At 39.9% G+C, this 18949-nt stretch overlaps 1 protein-coding gene across 2 annotated transcripts in view; it reads right to left on the bottom strand.

The window, feature by feature from the left end:
* Akap6 (A-kinase anchoring protein 6) overlaps positions 1-18949 on the bottom strand; it is a 436041-nt gene that overhangs the window by 343219 nt on the left and 73873 nt on the right. Inside the window, exon 1 of one of the 2 annotated variants that reach the window (XM_028869698.2) lies at positions 16279-16297. The exons of the other annotated variant lie outside the window; for it this stretch is intronic. The gene's annotated coding sequence lies outside the window, so the exon portion shown is untranslated. Of the gene's footprint in view, positions 1-16278; positions 16298-18949 lie in introns of those variants that run through there. 2 annotated transcript variants of the gene reach the window in all.

The raw sequence follows: 18949 nt of genomic DNA, 5'->3' as shown, positions 1-18949 counted from the left end.
CAATCATCAGTGTGTACATGGGACACAATGACATGCAATACTCATCTCTTTTAGCCCCATCCCAAGCTGACAAAGTCACATTTAAGCAATTGGCAGCCACATCTCTCTTGCTTGAGAAAAATGTCTTGAGAAAGACTGGATTTGTAAAACACTAATCTTAAGACAAGCATGGTAACAGGCAGATCTCTGGTCTCCATAATGAGTACCAGTCCAGCCAGAACTACCAAGAAAGCTACATACATACCTTGTCTCAAAAATACAAAGTAAAACACCAGTAGTTGTTACATAGTCAATGTTATTAATGTGAATAAAATGAATTAAGATTCATTTCAAATCAGCTGACATTACCGAGAATTAACTATATGTAAAACATCTTATGTTTATATGGCTCATTGTATTTAGCCTCAAAAATTATAATTTCACAGGGACAATCTCTGTCTCCCCACCCCCACCCCAGCACTAATACCTCCTACATAGGCAAGAAATAGTCAACTACACACAGACAAAGTAAAAACCCCAAGAGAATGGTGTTAATCACTGGACAGAAGAAGGGTAAGAGCACCATTTGCTGGAGAAGGTGACATTTGAGATGGGCTTATAAGAAACTGAGTTTGATTTATATAGGAAAAGATAGAAGGATGGTGAAGGGATTCTAGGTGGGGGGATTCGGGGGAGCAGGTTAACAAAAACACCCCTACATTATGAAGTAAGAAAAATCAGCAAAGAGCTATTGAGAGAAGTGAGAAATCGGCATGGCCCAGAAAGAGGTTACAAGGGAAACCGCAACCTCATTCCGAGGACTTCGAATGCCGTCTACTGTGAGGTGTGGAAGGAATTGCACAGGTCACAGACATCAGACAAAGGGGTTCCAAAGGAGAAAGCAGATAACATGAGACAGAATCAACGAGAGTTAGAAACAAGTGGACCCTTGTTTACCAAGGAAAGGAAATGAAACATCAAAATTAAGAGAATCAAAACACCTTATTCTAGGCAAAGCCTTCATTAACACAGAATATAACCTTAAAACTTCCTGTCATGCAAGGAGAGAGAATGTGTGTGTATATGAGAGAGAGGGGATGATGAGGGATGGAGAGAGAGAAAGGGGGAGAGGGAGGGGGAGGGAGAGGGAGGGAGAGGGAGGGAGAGAGAGAGAGAGAGAGAGAGAGAGAGAGAGAGAGAGAGAGAGAGAGAGAGAGAGAGAGAACTGATTTTATACCAGAGTGATTAAGAGGACTCTGTGTTCTGTCCTACCTACTCCATTAAATATAAAAGGAAGCCTCCATTTTTAGTTCTCCATTAGTATTGGTTCCAATCATAATATCACAGACTTGAAGTGGAAAATTTTTAAGTACCGTTTTATGTAATTATTTTACTTTTTTTCTTGTCCTAAAATTTCTTTCAAATTAATTTTAAAGTAATCCATATTAATTCAAACATTGTAAAAATAGAAGCATTGAGGTGAAAAGATCCTCTTCAGTCTCCATGTTCTTAACCCCTGACAGCACATTAGAAGAGGCTATTCCCATCCCTCCTCAACTCCATGTGAAAAGTCAGAAAGAAGATGACCATAAGGGCAGAGTAATCTTTGACCATTCTGAATTCTACATCCATTAGTCATCTATATTAATGCAACAATTCATAAGTGTTTGCTAACCCGGTGAACATTCCCCAAATATTAACAAGCATTCTACAAAAGGTTGCTAAGGAAATGTCTAGGTAGAGGCAGCCAACTGAATAGAGCCACCTAATTCTGCTCCTTCCTAAAAACCTGAAATCACTACAAACAAAAAAGGGCCTTTTCTGGTAAGTAAACATCGAAAATAAGAGAGAAAACAATATTTTGAAAGCTATATATTAGATAAACAAGTAGTAAATGGCTTTCATTAATTTACAAAAGTTAAATCCTAAGCCACTAATTCACAAAACAAAGAAGCAACATGCCTTTTCTTTCAAGTATTTTGGAATGGGTGGACCTAGACACCTGCAGGGAGACAGCTGTTCATGGAGGAGGTATTCTACCCAAAAGAGACCTGGTGTTTGCCCAAGCTCCTGGGAGGTAACTGCTAAAACCAAGGGGGTTTCTAAGTAGTAGAAATGACTTTTCAGGACCCTTAGATCCTATCTGATAGTTTATGCTGAGGTGACTCAGAATGGAGCCTGGCAGACAAATCAATCAACCCTGTAATTAAAGGGGTATGGCTTTGGGGAAACTTTTTTGATAACTATTCAACCTATCATGACTCAACTATGAAGCCTCCGATAAAAAATCATGAACCTCAAAGCTCAAGAGAGCTCCCCAAGTTGGCAGCACTCTGTGCGTAACATTGGACATTGTCTACAGAAGGGCAATTCATCCCTGAGGACCTGAAAGCTTTGTCCTAGTCCCGGATTCTAGAAAACAGGCTCTGAGTTGAAGACAGAAGTATGTAAAAAAGATCACTAATTAGATGAAATTTCTCTATCTCTGTTGTGTGTGTGTGTGTGTGTGTGTGTGTGTGTGTGTGTGTGTGAGAGAGAGAGAGAGAGAGAGAGAGAGAGAGAGAGAGAGAGAATGTATTTATTTGTTTATTTATGTCTGTGTAGGGGTGTACATATACATGTGTAAGCACACACATGGAGGCCAGAGGTCAATGTTGGGTATTTTGTTCAATTGCTTTCCATCTTGTTTTTAGACACAAGGTTTCTCACACTACTTTAAAGAGTGCAATGACTTGACTAGATTGCTAAACTGCCTGACCAGCACACTTTGGGGTACTCCTGTCTTCACCTCCCAGTGCTGGGATTACAGGTATAAGCTGCTGTGCCCACCTTTTTATGTGAATGAGATGGATCTGGACTCAGATCTTCATGTTTATGTGGCAAGATCACTGAGTGAGCCATCTCCCAATCTTTGTATTTCCCAGCATGGATATTAAAACAAAACAACTATTTTTCTTAAGAAGGAAAAAATAAGACCTACCTATTAATAACTAAGTAAGTAACTCTCAAAAAGAGGCATATAAGTGGCCAACAAGTGCATGAATAAATGATCCATCTAACTAGGCATCAGGGGAATACAAATTGAGACCATGGGATACTACTTTACTCCAATAGAATAGCAAAATTAACAAAATTTTTCAGGAATATAGAGAATGGAGAGCTCTTAAAGAATGTTGGGGCAATGTATCCAGTACAGCCACATGGAAAACAGTAGAGGCTCCTCTGCAATTGGAAATAGAACGGCCATGCAATCTAGTAATTGCACTACTAAATATAATATCAAAAAGAGATGAAATAATTATATCAAACACATACTTGCATTCATAAGTTTAATTTATAAATAATTTATATTTTATAAATTTTATAAAATTAATAATCACTAAAATATGGAATCAACCCAGATGCCTTTCAAATGAATGAATAGATAAAGATTATGTGGCATATATAAGCAATGAGATATTATTCAGTCATTCAAAAAAGAATGACATTCTGTCACCTACACAAATACAGATGGAACTGGAGGTCATCATGTTAATTGAAATAAGCTAGACAAAGAAAAAGCCAATTCCATATGTTCTCACTCATTGGGAAACAAACATACCAATCTCAAAGAAGAATAGAGGGGATTACTGGTCACTAGAGATTGGGCAGGTCAGAGGGGAGAGGAGACAGAATGAAATCCCACAAGGTATAGCAAAGCATATATTGGAACAACTCCTTCTGTGTCTCGGCACAGTAGAGTACCTATTGACTAAAATGATCTATGATGGATTTTAAAATGAGTGGTAGAACATGAAATTCCCAATAAATAAAAATGATTAACAAAGAGATGGGAATGCTTATTATCCTGCTTGATTATTACACATTATACATATGTATTAAATTGCCATGCTATACCCCATAAAGACGTATAAATATTATGTCTTTAACAAAACAGAAGGAGAGAGAGAGAGAAAGTAAGGAAAAAAGGAAGAAAGAAAAGCAGAGGGGAGAAAGAGATGGTTGGTAAAATGTTGAGGAGAACTCTACCTAGACTTGCATACCAAGAATAATATAAACTAATAACCACCAATATTAAGGTAGTATAAAGACAGTTGACATCCACCCACATTCTCTAAATACATTTTGTGTTGTTTTGTTTTTTGAGACAGAGTTTCTCTGTGTAACAGCCCTGGCTGTCCTGGAACTCACTGTGTAGATCAGGTTGGCCTCAAACTCACAGAGATCTAACTGCCTCTGCTTTCTGAGTGCTGGGATTAAAGGGTGTACCACCACCACCCAGCTCTAAATACTTTTCTTAAAAGATATTAGAAGTCACTAGGCAATGGTGATGCACATCTTTAAGCCTGAAACTAAAAGTAAATAGATAGATGAGAGAGAGAGAGAGAGAGAGAGAGAGAGAGAGAGAGAGAGAGAGAGAGAGAGAATTAGAGGCTACATTCTACTAAAACAAAAGAGGGAAGCAAGAATCAGGAGATTCAGAACACAGAACTAATTCTACAAGGTGATGGGGAGGGGGAATTCCAGAATGACAGATGAATGCTGGGTAAAGATACTATATGCTTTGAATGTAAACACTTGACACCCTGCTGATGGCACTGTTTGGAGAGGCTGTGCAACTGTTAAGTGAATTACGGGAGGGGGGCATTTGGACTTGGTAGCCTGGTTACACTTTTTATCTGGCATCTACTTCCTGATCTGCCCAGGGAGGAGCAAGCCACCCCACAATCCCATACCACAGCCTCAAGTATTTGGGCTGCCATGACCCCACCTCATGATGGGGTATCCTCAAACTGGGAACCAAATAGAGCTTTCTTCCTTGAAGTGGCTTTTTGATAACAAGTAAAAAGTAACTAAGGTAGAAGGCTTCCATCCAAACTGATACAGGTCAGCTGCTCCTGTAAAACGGCTCCAAACAACTCTGAGAAAAAAATCTGATGGGAGCAACATCCTGGAAGAGATTTAATACTAGAGGATTGGGGATCAAGCTGAAGATAGACATATAGAAAACTAAGCAAGTAATATCTATAAACTTCAAAAACAGGGGAAAAAAAGTTGTACTAAGTAGAATTAGGCCCCAAGTAAGCACTAAAAATCATTGATATAAGAATTTGCATTTTGTGGATCTTAACCATTGCCATGAATGGCATAGCCAAGCCTGTGTGAGAAGCAGAGATAGGTAGATCTCCAGGGCTTGCTGGCCAGCCACACCAGCCTACCTGGGGAGCCACACACAGTAAGAAACTGTCTCAAAACACAGGGTGAGCAGCAGCTGGGAAATGATACTCTTTAGCCTCTATATGCATGCACATGTGTGGTGTGTGTGTGTGTGCGCACACACACACACACATACACACACTCATACACACAAAAGTATGCCTATCTGTTCCTAAAGCACCATACTTTCACATACAAAATGTTCACTGTGATTCAATTCGATAATAAGGCTCCATTCATTTCACTCAAATAATCCCTTTAAGAAAGGCCTCTTTAAGCAAGAAGCTGTCTCCAATTGACAACCACTTGCAAAGAAAAAATGAATTTTCTACGATGGAGTCTCACTGGGTATACAAACCACACTTAAGGGCAGGCCCCATACCCAGCAGTAGATGGCCAATACAAAATGAGCACAGTGGTGTTTTTGGAGATATGTTGTTTTTGTTTGTTTCATATTGTTCTGTTGGGGCATTTTTTTTTTTTACCTGACTGGCCTTTTGTTTCTGTCTCACAGTTTCTGATTTTGTTTTTGTGGGGTTTGTTCAGTATGTGTGGGGTGTGGGGGAGATGTGGGGGGGCGGGTATGTGTCTTGTGCTGCTTCTTTTATTTTTAATTCTTACATTTCACTGTGGTTTATTTTATTTGCCTGCCTGTTTTCTAGAGAGAGGGAAAGAAGGTATGGAGTTTGGACAGGTGGGATGTGGAGAGGATCTGGGAGGAGATGAGGGAAGGGAAGCCATGGTTAGACTATGAAAAAAAATTATTTTCAATTAAAAATGTTAAAAACAGGAAAGAAAAAAAAGGAAGAGGAAAAAGACAGACCTACCTCCTACAAACTAAGCCTCGTGTGATGTGAGAGATATAGGTGAGGATGTGGCCCAGCTGAACGCAAGGGTATTTCAGAGTTTGTCCCAACAAGGGCATACGTTGTACGGTGGGATAACTTAGTTCTGAAGACAACTGAACAGGCTACAAAGTCAAATGATGAATTAAGGCAAATCTTTCAGCCAATTCTGGATCTGTCCTCTGCTGCTCTGCAATACGAGCGCACCTCAAACCATTCCCACACTCTTCTCTCAGAGCCAGGGTCCCGGCAGGGTGACAGCTCTCACAGAGACCGGGATTCTCAAACTCATTTGTCCTGTTCACCATGTTTCTCCACTGTGACTTCCCAGAAATGCAAACCAGGCTTCTTTAGAGATCTCGGACGGCAACCTGGAAATAGTACTGGAAGATGTCCCCAGCTCCTAGTATCCCAAGGTCTTAGGTGAACAGGAACCCTGTTCTCTGTTTCTTATTGCAGAAGTGATTTCCACTGCCTACTTTTCCAGGACCGTTTCAGCAAGACAGAGTCAGTTTGTTTCGAATATCCTACAGTGGTTTTATCTACATGTATCAAGTTCATGAAAATAGTCGAGCATTTCAACCTAACCAGGCATCTAAATGAAAAGTTAATGTCCGATTGAATCAGAGTTGCTCCATACTGAATTGGTATTTTGAAAAATATCCACAGAACAAATAAGGACCTTATCCAACAGAGCTGCAAAGAAAAATACCACACATATATTTAATAAGAGGTAGACAGTACAAGCTCATGAATGCTGTGTTTATACTGGAAAATAGCTAAAGCATAAGGCGTGGACTAGTTCAGTATAAATTCTTCTTCATTAGATTTTTGTTTCTTAATAAATTATTTATTCCATGGTTTAATAAAAATTAATAGTCATGATAGGACCGCTGAGTAGGAGCCAATGACCTCAAACCTCTACAAAAGATCAAGTAGATCTTATATCAACCTTAGAAAACTATAATTTCATTTTCACCAGGTGCTTCACCCGCTCTTCCATTCAGCAAAGGTAATACAAGATTTATGTTTTGAATTTAGGGCGTCTCTAAATGTTGGGAACAGAAAGGACAAGATGCTGAATGCTATTCAAAAGCCAACCCACAGTCTCTCACCCATGTCGTCGGCAGGCACTCTATGGTCCGAAAGCAAAGCCCGCTTATCAGATGCCAGCACTTACCGCCACCCAAGCTGAGCTGCAGAGGGAAAGAGGAGCTGCAGTTGCCACCAGAGGTCACAATCTGAGCTGCTCACCTCCTCTGCCACTTGGCTCAGCCCGCAGTCACACCCCCACACCAGAGAGCAGCTCACAGGCATCCACCAGCAGCTTGGTGGCCTGGAGGATGACTGTGCACTAAACGCTGTGCTTTGATTTTTTTTCCTATGTCTTTTCCTCATCAGCCATAGTTCCTCGTAATTGATGTGGCATTCAGAAACAACAGGTCCTTCTCAGTAACCTCTATCTGTCTCTCTTCAGTTCATGCCCCACAGTCATATCCGTCACGTGACGCAACGACTTTTGTTTTTACTTAGTCATCTGCAGCCAGCTACAAAGGGATCTCACATGAAGTCTGCTCACCATGGCTTCTGTTCATTACGCACTCTGCTGTGACCCCCACCATTGCCAATAGTTCGGTATGATTCAGACTCTGACTTGGCGACTGAAGGTCCTTGGAGTTTCTCCAGCAAGAAATGCAATTTTTCAGGCCCGAAAATGAGTGATACAGAATATTCCTAATAGTCAGCTGCCTCAGTTTTTAAAAAAAGAACATTTGGGGCAGGGGTGGGGGAGTGATCTTTAATAAGCTGGTTCTGTAGGCTGTGTTTTATTTTATACTTTTAACATATAATAAAATACAAGTAGCTGGAAGACTATAGTTTTCCCCTTTCAATGTGATAATTGTTGTGGATATTTTTTTGAAATTAGAATATAATTGCATCAGTTTCTCTTCCCTTTCTTCTCTTCAATTCTTCCCTGGTTCTTTCTCAAATTCACTCTTTTTCTTTTATTGTAGGTGGTGTGTATGTGTGTGTACTTCTCAATATATACAGATGCAACCTACACATTCCACATAATGTTACTTGTATGTATTTGATTTCAGGACTGACCAGTTGGTATTAGATAACCAATTGGGGGTTCTTCCTTGGAGAAGACTATTTCTCCTGACCTCAGCGTTCCTTAGTTGCCTTCAATTCTTTGTCTAGAGTTGGGACCCCATGGAATTTCCCTCCCTTGTTAGCATCTCTATTGATACTGCCCTTGTTCAAGTCTTGTTTAGACAGCCATGCTGATGCGAGTCATAGGTATAGCTTCTCTGACGTTTCCGGGAGATGCAGCCTCACAGAACCCTTTCTGTTCTTCTTTCCTCTTCTGCTATGATCCCTAAAACTTAGAGGCAGGAGTTGTGTTGTAGATACATCAGTTGGGGACGGGAACCACACAGTCATTTATTCTCTGCATTTCTATCGGCTGTAGTTTTCTGTAATGGCTTCCATATGTTGCAAAGAGATTTATTTCATGATGGTAAAATGTACCACTTCTCTGTGGGTATAAGGATAGATATTTAGAATGTAGCTACGGATTATGCTGCTTGAGTAAAGTGGCAGTTATACGTTTTTCTCCAAGATCCATTACTCTCCTAGCCCGAGGTAGTGGCTAGGTTTCCAGTACCAGGCATGATTCCCCTCTTGTTGAGCAGGCCTTATATTCAATTAGATAGCTGTGGGCTACTACCAAGATGTGAATGCCACTATTGCACACTTTGGAATAGTGTGCCATGCTGGTTTTTACTGTGATTCATAGTGATCATAGCTGGGTAGGATTATTGGTTGCTTCTTCCCTGTGGTGGTTTGAAAGAAAATGGCCCCCAAAGGAAGTGGCACTATTGGGAAGTGTGGCCTTGTTGGAGTAGGTATGGCCTTGTCAGAGGAAGTGTGTCACTGTGGAAGCAGGCTTTGAAGTCTAATATATGCTCAAGCCACACCCAGCGAGACAGTCTTCCTGTTGCCTGCATATCAACATGTAGCAGCTCCTCCAGCACCATGTCTGCCTGCATGCTGCCATGCTCCCCGCCATGATGATAATGGACTAAGCCTCTGACCTGTAAGCTGCCACTTCAATGAAATCTTTTCCTTTGTAAGAGTTGCTGTGGTCATGGTGTCTCTTCACAGCAATAGAAACCCTAACTAAGACACTCCCTTAGAGGCTTGCTTGGTGTCTTCTGGTACCATGAAAGCTAGACTACAAGAAAAAGACTTTCAAGTTAGATCTAGCTCAGATCCCCTGAATCCTGTATCCAAAGTGTATGGTGTCTTCAGCAACAGGAACTTACTTTCATCCTCTGGGAGGTAACCAAGAGCAACAGAAATAGTTCATGTTTATGATGTAATTTTTAAAGAAAAAAAATTAGTCAGATTTATAAGGAAGCAGGTCTATGCTAGCGGACAGGTGTACACATGTCACAGAGTGAGGGGAGAGGGATATTACTGACTCCTTCAAGTTTGGCACTGTCCTAGGTACTCTGGCAAAAAGTGAGTCACCATGTGCTCATCCTCATCCTGAGGAACAACAGCAACTTGTAATCTCAGTTGCTTCTCAACCTTATCATGACAGAAAGAGGCTGGAGAGCCTCCCAGCTCCAGTTGAAAGAGCAAGTCTCTGCAATTTTAAGTCAGGTTCCCCAAACGATGCTTTAAAGGAGGCCATACCTACCTATCGCTTAACAAACTTCTATATGACTTGCAATTAACTCTGTTACAATGTAGCAAGATGTATACATATTTAAATACAAGTCTATTATTACAGCATCTTAGTGTTCGGGAAGAGCATTGTCCTGAGCTCAGATTATAAAGCGTTCACTTGAATCAAACAGCATTGGGTTTTATTCTTCTTGGACTGAAAAAAGAAAAAATACACAAATGGGGTTTCTTGAAAATTTAAAACACTTGCCACAAAATAAATACCAGTACATCACAATAAAACAGCAAATGGCATGATGGGAGAAAAACATCAATAAATCATGTGTCTGGTAAGGGACCACTAAATGGAATATACAGAAAACTTCCAAGACACAGCAACAAAAACACAAACAACCCAATTTTAAAAATGAGCAAAGATCTTAAATAATATTTCTCCAAAGAAGACATACAAATGGCCAACAAACTCATGAAGCATTATTAAGCATCAGTAACCATTAGGGGAATGCCACTCAAAGGTAGAAGAGACTATCACACACACACACACACACACACACACACACACACACACACAGCCAACAAAAGTGTGGTGGCAAGGGTCTGGAAATATGGGAATCTTTAAGAATGTTAACCAATGTATGAAGTAACACAACCTTGTAGGAAACAGGGTGGCAATTCTTCAGGAATTCAAAAATAGAATCACAAGCCAGAAAAAAATAAATTCCCTTTTGGGTACAAAGCCAAAAAGGAATGAAAATGTTCTCAGAAAGAGGAAGCTGTATAATGTTCATGTTTAATGGCAGCAGTGGTCACAACAGCTAAAACATGGAAGCAACCAAGGACCCATCCATCCGTGGATGGATGGATAAACAGAATGCAGTAAACACCTACAATGGAACATTATTCAGGCCTGAACGGGAAAGGCATTCTGACACAAGGTGAATGCACCTTGGAGACCGGATGCTAAGTGAAGCAAGCCAATCACAAAAGGACAGATACTATGTGTGATTCCACTTAAGAAGTCAAAACCACAAAGACAGACAGACATTAAACCATGGATGGTGAGGGGCTGAAGAGAAGATGAATTAGGAGCTACTGTTTGATAAAGTTTTACAAGATGAGAGTAAGGAGATGCCTGCTGGTGATGGCTGTATAACATTATGAATGTACTTAATACCACTGAATGAGTCATTTAAAAATGATTCTTACAAAAAATGCGTAAAGAAAGCTTAAGGTCCACAAAAATGACTTTGAGTTCATTTTAATTTTAAAAATAAGCCGGGCGGTGGTGGCACACGCCTTTAATCCCAGCACTCGGGAGGCAGAGACAGGCGGATCTCTGTGAGTTCGAGGCCAGCCTGGGCTACCAAGTGAGCTCCAGAAAAGGCGCAAAACTACACAGAGAAACCCTGTCTCAAATAAACCAAAAAAAAATAAAATAAAATAAAAAAAAATTAAAAAATACATTTTTACACATATGAAATTCTCAACAAATAAATATACATGTAAATAAGAGTGACTCTTATGGTAAATTCATGTTATATATATCTTAAAGAATTGTTTAAATGGAGGAGGGCCAAGTAATAAAACAGAGGGAGTGCCATACATCATAAAAATGTTATAGAAGGATGAAACTCTGTAGATCTAAAATTTCAGCCAAATTAATATAGGGTCTCATATTGATATGTGAATTGATTTCAAACACAGATCAGAACACAAGCTAAAAATCATGTAGTCAAAAGTCCTGAGATATTTTCATGGTTAGTGTTAGTTGTCAACAAGTTAGGACCTAGAACCCCCTGGGGAACGGGCTCCTGCCATCCTTGTAAGGGGTTGTCTTGGTTAGGTTGACTGAGGTAGGAAAAGCCATCTTCACTGTGGGCATCACCATTCCCCAGGCAGGGATCCCGAACTGTATAAGGGACCATAGTAATGTGGTGAGACTCACGTCCATTGCTCTCTGGTCCTCATTGTTGATTTGTTGTGAACAGCTGGGTCAAGCTCCTGATGCCTTGACCTCTCTGACCAGGACTGTGAGCAAGAACAAATGCTTTATCTTGTTAGTTGCTTCCGTCAGAGTATTTTGTCACAGAAACGGGAAAAGAAACAGATACCAGCAAAGGAAATTTCCAAGTACTTCCTGAGTGCTGGCTTCCTTTCAACATCTATCCATACATAGAAAACCCTGAAGGAAGGGGTGTGCTGCCATAGAAACACTGTGGGATGACGTGATCCAAGAGCTACTGTGTGTCTCTCTCTGTGAGGCATTATATCTGTGTAGCTTTGCGCCTTTCCTGGAACTCGCTTTGTAGACCAGGCTGGCCTCGAACTCACAGAGATCCGCCTGCCTGTGCCTCTTAAAGGCATGTGCCACCACTGCCCGGCTATGGGGAAGGCCTTTGAGAAAGAACTAAATCTAGACTCTGTCTCTCCCAAACACAATAATCCTTTCTATTTCACATGTGTGTGTGAACACACACTTGTAAACACACACACACACACACACACACAGTGCCATTTCCTGTATTAACAGGCAGCTGGAACAGCCACTATTATAGAAAACACACTCGTGAAGAACAATGGTTGATATTTCTATAAGACGGGAGGTTAAATGCACTTGTGGGCCTCTGTTCCTTCCCAAACACAGAAATATCGCTACAGGATTTTAAAAACAAACAAATGATGTAAGAGCAGCAACAGCAGCAAGACAAGGTTAGAACCCAGAAAATAAGTTGGCAAGAAATAACTAAGAAGGTGTACAATAAACCATTAACTAGCAATGGAGAAAGCAGGAGGCAGGTTTATATAGGTAGATCACCCAACTGTGCAAAATCAGTGACATCTTGTCACCCTGGAGTGAGGTGAACACAGAAAAAGAATAAAATCTCTTGGAAGTATATTTATTCACTTATTTGGGTAAGTTATATTAGAAAATTTTCATTTTATTATAACTACTAACACAATAATGGTATACATTAATGAGATTCACTTCACTATTTTCATACATGCATCAACTTGTATCGATCATGTCATCCGCGCCCCCCCCCCCCTTTCCTTTTCCAACCCCAACACAGTTTGCTAAAGTTCCTCTTCCACTTTCAGGTCCTTTTCTTGTTTTGTTTTTCATTTCTTTCTTTCTTTTCCTTTCTTTCTTTCTTTTCTCCCTCTCCCTTTCCCTCTTCTTCTCCTTTTTTGAAGTTTCCACATTTGTTAAAACAGAACTGATATTTATATTTCTGGTTTGTTTCACTTAATATGACATTCTCCAATTTTATCTACTTTCTTGAAATAATATTTCCATCTTCTTTATGGCTGAATGAAACACACACACTCCTCCAACAATACCATCACATTCATGGCTGCTTTGGGGGCATCTAATCTACCCATGACTGACACAGCTGGACCATACAGTATTCTATCTTTAGTTTTTAGAGAAACCTCCATGATGATTTCTGTAATATCAGGACTAATTTCCATTCTATTAACAGTATATAAGTGCTGCTTTTCCTTTACAACCTTGGTAGCATTTTGGTTTTGTTTTTATAAAAGCCATCCTAGACAGAAGATGGTGGCACATGCCTTTAATTCCAGCACTCTGGAGGCAAAGGCAGGTGAATCTCTGTGAGTTTGAGGCCAGCCTGATCTACAGAGCGAGTTCCAGGACAGCCAAAGCTGTTAAACAGAGAAACTCTGTTTTGAAAAACAAACAAACAAACAAACAAAAAAGCCATTCTAACCAGGGTGATATGGATGGAATCTCATTAGAGTTGTTTGCAGTTCCCCAGTGGTGAAAGTTATATTGATCATTTAAAACATTGACTATTTAGATTTCTTCTAAGAAATGTCTGTTTAAAGCAGATAGATGACTCAGTGGGTTAATGTACTTGCCACCAACCCTAGCATCCTGAACAGGATCCCTGATATCACACAGTTGAAGGAGAGAGCAGACAACACTTATATTTTTCATTATCTTAGAAAAAAACGCTTTCAGGTTTTTTCCATTTAGTATGATGTTGGTCATAGGATGATTGTATATAACTTTTACAATGTTGAATGATGATCTTTCTATGTCTGATTTATTTAGAGATTTTTATTATAAAAGGGAGTCAAGTTTTATTCAAGGTTTTTTTTCTCTGTATGTTATAATCATGTGGTTTTTTGTCTTTTGTTCTATTTATATGCTGTTATTGACCTGCATCTATTGAACCATCCTTGCATCCCTGGAATAAAACCTACTTTATCATGCTGTATGGCTGTTTTACTGTGATGCTGAATTTGATGTGTGGTGTATTTTGTTGCGGGTTTTTGCATCTTTGTTCAGGAATATTAATTAGTCTGTAGATGTGGTGGAGCTACTGCTCCTGGTGGTAATAGAAATATCCTTGCCAGATTTTGTAGTAGAGCAATGGAGACTTCAGGGTTTCCAGGGTTCCCTTTCAATTTCATGGAATAGTTTGAGAAACATCAGAGATTTCCTTTTGGAAGTTGGTAAAATTCAGCAGCGAAGCCTTCCCATTCTGGGCTTATTAGAAGATTTGCTACAGGTTTAACATCATCCTTGTTATCTGTCTCCTTGGGTTTTTATATCCTCTTAGTTCATATATATCCATAAACATGTATGTTTTTTTCTAGATTTTCCCAAAGTATCTGCATATTGTTCTTTTCAAAATTGGCCTGGGAATATAGGTTAGTAATACAGTGTTTCCCAGTACCCATTCGTTCCCTTCATTTTGTTGATTTTCTTTGGATTATTTTAAATATTTATTGTTCATTTCTGGAAGCAAATTTAAGTAACTTTTTATTTAAGTTTAAGAAGTTATTAAGTTTTACTTAAGTTTAGGAATTTAAGTTATTAAGAATGACATCGTCTTATTGTTTGGAGTAAGTCCTTCTCTAAAAAGAATAAAATGGAGGATCTCTTGACTAAGATATAAAATATAGCTGAAGGTAAGGGTGACTTACTCTAAACTTGGGGATTTGGTCAATATATGCTCATTGGATTTTTACATTTTACCTCTCATAGTCTGTTAATAAACAGCCTGTTTTATTGAACAACAGAATTTCTCAACCTTGACACTTAAAATTTGGGTCAAATAATTCTTTGTTATGAGGAGCGTTATAGAGAGCTCAGTAGCTGTGGTCTTTACCTACTACGTGCAAGTAATGTTCGCCCACCTATCCAGTCATGACAATCAGAAATGTCCCTAGATATTGGTGAATATTCCATCAGAGATAAAAATCCTCCTGATTAAGAACTCCAGCTTTACTAAGGAAGCAGAGGCAGAAGCAGGCAGATCTCTGTTAGTTCAAGGCCAGCCTGTTCTACATAAGTTCTAGGATAGCTGGGACTAGGTAGAGAGACCCTGTCTCACAACAAACAAAAACTCCAGCTTTGTATTGAGGCTTATAGGCAAGTCTCCATTATAAGCAGAGTTTCAAGTCAGCTTAGATAATAATTGATACTAACTAAAGCTATGCATAGGTGAGTATAGATGTGCTTTGCATTTATACATGCATTAGCCATCTACGAAGAATATGTGATTTAGTCCTTATCATTCATATAATTTCGTTCTGTAGAAGACAAACTAACAAAATCCCAAAGAACATGGTATAAATTTAAAAGTATCTTAAAATAACTAAAAGGCAAAAAACTAACAAGATGACTATTAATGTAGTGTATCTATGAAGAATTAATTGGACCAGCTTTCTTGTAAAATTTTAAATTTTGCTTTTTGTCACTCAAAAATGTTTTCATCATCATCATTTTCATAATTATTTTCTAGAAGTCTTCTTTAAAAACAAGAGAAGTGAGTGAGAAACTGACATTTTGAAAACACAGAATTGTGTTTCCTTTTATACTATCAGATGCTTTTGTCTGTTAGAGGAGGACAGACATTCAATATGTGAAATACGTTTTGCATGTAAGAAGAATCTTTTCAGAGGAATTCATTTCAAAGTGGAAAGGAACCTCTGAAGCGCTCTCTCTCTCTCTCTCTCTCACACACACACACACACACACACACACACACACACACACACAGAGAGAGAGAGAGAGAGAGAGAGAGAGAGAGAGAGAGAGAGAGAGAGAGAGAGAGAGAGAAACAGTGCCTATTCCCTGGGAGTTGTTCCTTGGAGTCTTCTCTCTGCCTGATGTTCTGAAGTCTGAGTGTTTAATGGTATTAACTTTGAAGTCATCTTTCTTTAGATTTCCAGAACTTAGAACATTTTATAGCCTCAGATACTGTATTTCTTTTCTTCTTTAGTCCTGTGCAGGAACTAACATGAAGCATGTAACTTGATGTGAGGTCTAACTCACAGAAAAGTAGTATGTTTACGTAAACAACTACAGAAACTGTTTCTAGGAGGCCAGGGACTCTTGGTATTCTAGCTGTAAAGGAGAGAGAGGAGAGAAAGGATGAAGGCCCTGTTGGTAGCTGTCCAACTGTCTCTGCACTTCGTCCTTTCCCTGTGTAAGCCTCTCATGTATCTCATGGATTTGCGTTCCCAAAGATGGTCTTATTTACACAGACAATAGCCCCACCTGTTCTCAGGAACCAGCCCTTGAAGAAACTTGGTTTTCTCCAACTGTTGGCTTCTGAGCATCGACTTGCGAGCAGTGAGCAGATGGACCTGAGTGTGTTAACAACCAGAAAGGAATCACTGGTTCTGGCAAAGGTTCGAGTATTTTTTTTTTTAAGAAGCTAGTTTAGTTGTGGATCATTCTTGAATATGAACAGATTCTTTGGCTACCAAGTTACAATTACGAGAGATTACCATATATGAAATTATTGCCCCAAACCATCCTCTATTACTCTAAACACTGAAGACTAGCAAAAAATATTCTTTAATCTGAAACCTATTCCTTTTTTTTTTTTTTTTTTTTTTTTTTTTTGAGCCTTATTCAAGGCTCTAGACCAATTTAATCAATTGATGCCTACCAGGCAAATGATACAATGGAGACTTTTACAAAGCAATGTTAACATTAGAGCGTTCCTTAAATTTTGTTTTATGTCTTTCAATAGGCTTTTGTTCTTTCCCCTTCTTCCCTCTTCACTTCCACTTGCATAATCTGGGCTCACATCCAGTCAGTCTTGAAGAAAACTCTGCTCGGCCACCTACTCCCCAGTGCTCACCATGTGTGACAAACAGTCATTTTTATACACGCTGTGACAACTTCTGTCTTGTATGTTACAGTGCTGTGGAGTTATAAGGCCAATAATCGGTGCACACATAATAGGAAAATTTCTACACACACTCACACACAAACACAACACATGCACACACACACACACACACTCATACACAGACACCTACCACCCACACAAACACATATACATTCACACAGAGAGAGAGACAGACAAACACACACACACACACACACACACACACACACACACACACACACACACACACCTTTCCAGAAACAGCCCAATTTGGTACTTTTCTATGCACCATTCAGCAAGGAGGCCATGTGGAATACTAGATATTTTTGGTGCCAGAGTTCCTGTTTGACATTAAAATCAAATGTTTCATCCGGATTCAGCCTACCTACTATTGGCTCCAGTTTTATATCTCCTAATACACAATTTGGGGATTTTTGTCGTTGTGTGTGTGTGTGTGTGTGTGTGTGTGTGTGTGTGCGCGGCGCGCGCGCACGGATGTATGTTATGCTAGAAGTTGGCAAAGACAGACGGGCTCTATACCATTGCTTCCAGGAGTATTTGTTCGGAAGGTTTAAGATCTAAAACTATTGGTTCTTACAAACTCATTAGAAAGGGCAGCAAGAATGACCGAGATATCAGAAAGGGAAACACAGAACAAAGCAAAAAACAGAGGATCTTAAACCTTACCGGCATGCGCTTGTTTTAGGAAATGTGCGAACGTGTAGGACGTCTGTTCAGATCAGCCTCCCCGGGTGCCTCTTAGGGCCCGGCCAGGTGCATGCAACCTCCCTTCGCCTTCCTGCTTTGCAGAACTGAGCTCTATTCTGTGCCCGTTTGGAGAGTTCCTTGGACATAGCTGAGCCGCACGGCTGATGCTGCCCAGGCCTGAGAACAGTGGGGGCTAAATCGTTTGTTTAACTCTCCGAACATAAACTTGGCACGAGAATAAGTTACCAAGCAACTGCATTTCCGACATAAAGCCTTGTAGCAGCCTTTTCCATAGATGACTGAAAGTTCCCAGGACGAATTCATTCCTAGTCTAGTAAAGCAGAAAGAAAGAAACACAAGTGTCCAAGAAGGAGGCAAGAAGAAGAAAGCCCAAATGGTGGAAGCCGGGCAAACAGGAAGACACATAAAGGGGAGCTCTTGAGTGAGGGGGGCAGGCGTCCAGAGAGAGTATCAGTGGAGGATAGCATTTGCTGCAAGACCTCAGACCTCTTGGTTTTCATGTAGTGTGTAGAATTGTATAGAGCTTCTCTATGTTCCAGTTCCTCACGCTGGCCTCAGGTATATGTCTGTCACATGATCAGGAGAGCAGGAGGCTAGCAGACAGACAAGGAGTAACTTGGAAAACTCAACATCCTGGGCAACCACCCCCTTTCCCCCCCAACTTTGTGTCTGTCATGCATACAATAAAAATATTGTTTGTGGAGAATTGCAAAATGACAATAAATCAATGAAAACCCAACTTGTCGTTTTATTAACACCACAACTAAAACTCGAACGCCCAGAATCGCTGGGATTTGAGGATGTACGTCAGCCTCCAGCTCCTTTGAGCATGGCCCCGCCTCCTCTCTTTCAATCTACTTCTTAAGACATTGTGTTCTACATAGAAGTCAATTCAGACAGCCTCCAGTTCCAACGTCAATCCTGACACTTCTGTGACTTGGCAACAGGTTCAGTTCTGGGGTCCTGATGGATTGAAGTCCTTCCTTCCTCAGAGCATCCAGAATTCTGCTTAAGCAGTAGTTTGCCAACAACATGAAAGAATGCAGACAGGCACTCTGGCAATTGTGTTCTTGTGTGTGGATACTTGGAATTTGATGTGTAAAATGTAAAACTGTCATACACAGTGCAAGCTGTAAAGTATAAATTTTGCTTGGCAAATGCGAAATTATAGATTAAATGTGGCATATTTCACTGAATTTAAAGGATGTTAGTGTTGGAATTTAATCTTTATAAATTATATTTGTTGTCAGATTTAAAGACCAATCAAGAGAACAGTTGCCATGACTGACACAAAACAATTACAAGCTGGAGGAAGGTTTT

The sequence above is a fragment of the Peromyscus leucopus genome, chromosome 14 (genome assembly GCF_004664715.2).
Source record: "Peromyscus leucopus breed LL Stock chromosome 14, UCI_PerLeu_2.1, whole genome shotgun sequence".
Lineage (NCBI taxonomy): Eukaryota > Metazoa > Chordata > Mammalia > Rodentia > Cricetidae > Peromyscus > Peromyscus leucopus.
Note: the sequence above shows the minus strand (reverse complement) of the source record. Positions and strands in the feature narration are given on the sequence as shown.